The sequence below is a fragment of the Chrysochloris asiatica genome, unplaced genomic scaffold, assembly GCF_000296735.1.
Source record: "Chrysochloris asiatica unplaced genomic scaffold, ChrAsi1.0 scaffold00014, whole genome shotgun sequence".
NCBI classification, from domain to species: domain Eukaryota; kingdom Metazoa; phylum Chordata; class Mammalia; order Afrosoricida; family Chrysochloridae; genus Chrysochloris; species Chrysochloris asiatica.
The window spans coordinates 9012783-9017098 of NW_006408532.1; positions in this window are offsets into that span (position 1 = coordinate 9012783).

Here is a 4316-nt window from a genome sequence, read left to right on the forward strand (position 1 = left end):
TCTTTCAATTATGGTGTTGGCAAAAAATATTATATTCTTCCGGACTGCCAGAAGAACGAACAAACCTGTCTTGGAAGAAATACAGCAAGAATGCTCCTTAGAAGGGAGGATGGTGAAACTTTGTCTCGTGTACCTTGGACATATTATCAAGAGGGACCAGTCCTTGGAGAAGGACAGGGTTAGAGAAAAAGAGGAAGACACTTAACAAGATGAATTGACACCAAGGTTGCAACAGTGGACTCCAACACAGCAACGATTGTGAGGGTGATGCAGGCTAGAGAGTGTTTCATCCTCTTGTACATAGGATTGCTATGAGTCAGAATGGACTCAAACAGTATCTAACAACAGCAACAACAGGCTGCGACTCAGGATCAGGATCAGGAAACATGTAGACAGAGTCTTCCTTCTTAGGTAAAGGGAAATTTTCTCAGCTCCTTTCAGCCATGCAGCATTTCTCTTGGTCCCCTGAGAACAGGTTCCTCTCAGAGCACTCAGGACAGACAGCTTTCTTTCTTGGCCCTGCTCAGGACAGACCTCTGTCCTCATTAGGAAAGTGATGCAAAACTCTCTAGCTCCACCAACAAGTGCCCAAAACTACCCTCTTCTGCCAAGAAACCTCCTGCCTTTCTGCTCTGTGGTTCTGTGGGAAAGCCTGCTCATTGCACCATCTAGCACCAGTCTCCTGGTTCTTCCGCTGCTGTCTCTCCAATATTGCTTCTCACTATCTCAGGCTGTCTCAGGGTCTCAGAGGTTCTCAGCACCCAGGGACTGCAAGTCCAAAGGCTAAATTCTTCTTTCTTGATGGAAGTGAGGTTCCTTCTTTCTGCCTCTGGGATACCTCAGGCTAGCAGGATGGCAAAACTAACCAATCGCCTCATGAAGATTTCATACACCTTATTTGTATGACTCTGCTGGTGTGGCACTGTGGGGCTAATGAGTCAGACTGCAAAGTCATTTGAACTGCAAGGTCAGTGGTTCAAGCTCATCAGCTGCTCCTTGGAAACCCTAAGCAGTGTCGCTATGGGTCGGGATCAACTCAATGGCACTTAACAGCAACTCCACAAGGGAGTGCTGGTACGGCATTGTGGGTTGATGCGCCAGACTGCAAAACCATTTGAACTGCAAGGTTGGCGGTTCAAGCTCACCAGCTGCTCCTCAGAAATCAGCTGCTCCTCAGAAACCCTATACAGGGTCGCTATGGGTCAGAACCAACTCGACACTTAACAACAACAACAACTCCCACAGGGTATCTTTAACTTATGCTGTCCAATCTCTTATTTGCATAGTACCACCTTGTTACTAAGGTGCTGTGGTAGCATAGTGGTTATGAATCGGGCTGCTAATCTCATGGTCAGCAGTTCAAAACTACCAGCTTTCCACAGGAGAAAGATGAAGCTTCTGCTTCTGTTTAGATTTACAGCCTCGGAAAGCCTGTATAGGGTCGCTATGAGTAGGAACCGACTCCACGGCACATAACAACAACAACAACACCTTGTTACTGGAGTCCTAGTGTGGCGCTGTGGGTTAATGCTCCAGACTACAAAGCTGTTTGAACTGGAAGGTCAGCCTTTCAAGCTCACCAGCTGCCCCTCAGAAACTCGATACAGGTTCGCTATGGGTCAGAACCGACTCAATGGCACTTAACAACAATAACAATCCAGTTACTGAGTAGGAATTATAAGACCATACATAGTTAAAAGGACAATACCAAGCAATTCACTGTGCTGCAGGTAACCACATGACCCAGGCTGACCAGTTTTCCATATTTCAACCATGGTATTTAGTATGGCCTATACTCAAGCAGCGTAGTGGTTACGAATCAGGCTGTGAACCTTAAGGTCAGCGGTTCGAAACTACCAGCCGCTCCGCGGGAGAAAGATGAGGCTTTCTACTCCCGTAAAGATTTACGCACTCGGAAACCCTGTACAGGGTCGCTATGGGTCGGAACCGACTCAACAGTACTTAACAACATACTCAAGCAGGGCCAATGAGAGACCTTCCTGGGAATTTATTTTCTGACAGTGATTGGAAGACCATGCTCAGCTCTAGGACTGGGTTCTGTGATGGCGTTGGCCTGAAGCTATTTGCAGCCAGCTCCCCTCCTCATGTGTAATCAACAGTAGAGAATGAGGCCTTTACCTCTAACTAATTCAGTCCAGTCTAGAAACCTGAACATCTCCTTTTCAGAAAGTCCCTCCTGTTCTCCAAACCCTTCAGAAACAGGTAAATCCATAGAAACAGAGAGTATAACCATGGTTTCCAGGAACTAGGGGTGGGGGGAGCAGGAAAATGTAGAGTACTACTTAATGGGTTATTGTTGTTGTTAAGTGCCGTCAAGTTGGTTCTGACCCATAGCGACACTATATAGGGTTTCCTAGGAGCAACTGGTGAGCTTGAACTGCCAATCTTGTGGTTCAAATTGGATAACATCAGAGAAAGGATAACATCAGAGACTGAGAAGACACAATCGGAGCCAACTCAGTCCAGCGCATTAACCCACAGTGACACACATAGGGGGTTCCCATTTGGGGTGATGAAAAAGTTCTGGAACTAAGTAGAGGTGATGTTTGCACAACATTATGAATATTCTAACGTCACTGGATTATGAGTTTAAAACAAGAGATTTTTCAGGACTGATTGTGAGGGTCGGAAATGTAAAGGTGGATGTTTTATAGCAAGGAGGGGAGTGATTAACTTTTCAGTCTAGGAGCGGAGGTCCCTAGGACCATCAGTGGAGAAGAGCAGAGAGCGGGACCCTACCCAGAGAAGCAGTGATGCCTGAAATGGAGCCAGAGATGATGATGTGGAGCGATGAAGCAGCTGGAGACTTTAGATCCAGAGAGGGAGAGCGACTGTGTGCTGAAGACCTGGGGGGTACGGGGGGAAGGATTGCATGGAGGGGATTGTAACCATGGCAATGAAACGATATACGATAGAATGAATGTAAGACTGATGTTCTCCCATGTAAACTATCACATAATTCACAATAAAACATTAAAAAAAAAAAGAGAGAGATTTTATGTTAAAAAAGAGAAAACATGGGGCCTCTCTCTTGTTCACAGCTGTACTCACAATACCTAGCATGGTACATGCACAGAGCTGTGCTTAGTAAATATTTGTTGAAAGATTGACACATGAGGATGAAATGCTGGCTAGTCTGTGTGGCCGGTTGCTGTCCCTGTCTCCTCCAGTCCAAGGAGTCAGAAACACCTTGTGGCTCCCCTGCACCTCCAGCTGCAATGCAGTCACTGATGGATCCCATCTGTTGCTCAGATCCCATCACTGATGCCTAGAGCTGCAGTTAGACCGGAAGCATTTCTGGGATGCAACTCAGGGACAGATCACAGTGGATAGGAGGGTCAGATGAGGAGGACGGAGTGGAGAAATTGTCTCAGCACAAACCTCTGCCAAGACTTTTCCAGGAAAGCTGCTGTCACCCTGAGTGTTGGCTCTGGACAGAGAGTCCTGAGGCACCCCCATCGCTAAGCTATCATACATCACCAGGGTCCATTCAGTCTCCCGCTTACATACACACCTCCCATAGATGCTGTTTTCCTGGAGTAGCAGCTCAGACTTCTCTGATGTACAGCTCTTGGCCACATCAGGAAAGCATTTCCTAGGAGGCCCTGTGGGGAGCTTTGCATTCCTGGGATGGTGTTCAGCCAGCAATGGCCCCTTAGACAACTGGCCAGGGCTCTCAAATACAGAAAAGATGGGAACCTTGCCCATTTCTTCAGCAGCCTCTAGGACCCACTCCCTTTTCCAAAGGGCCTATGTTATAGAGACAGTACTTTATGACTGTGTCTTTCACTAAACATCCCAATATGCCAGATGCTGAAATCATCAAGTGGGGTGAAGTGCAGTTTCTCCTTCCCTTCTGATGCGAAGGTTTTCTCTGCAACTCCCTGGTTGTTAGTCCATCTCAGCTTGAACTCCTCCAGTCATGGGGTACTCACTATTTTACAACAATAACAGCTGTCATTTATTAGGCATCTCTGGTTGTCCAGGCATCATTTAGGTGCTATATGTATACACTCAACTTGTGTTATCTTCAACAAAATGGCCCTGCTGTATGATTAGAACATTGTTATTGTTAAGTGCCATCAAATTGGTTCTGACTCATAGCAACCCTGTATGGGGTTTCAGAGGAGCAGCTGCTGAGTTTGAACTGCCAACCTTACGATTCAAAGTGGCCTTGAGGTAGAGTGTTTATCCTATTTATATTATCAGGCCCAGTTAACAGAAAGAGAAATAGGCTCAGGGCTGGAAATGACCTTATCCAAAGTCACAGATCTGGAGAGAATTGGAGCTATGTA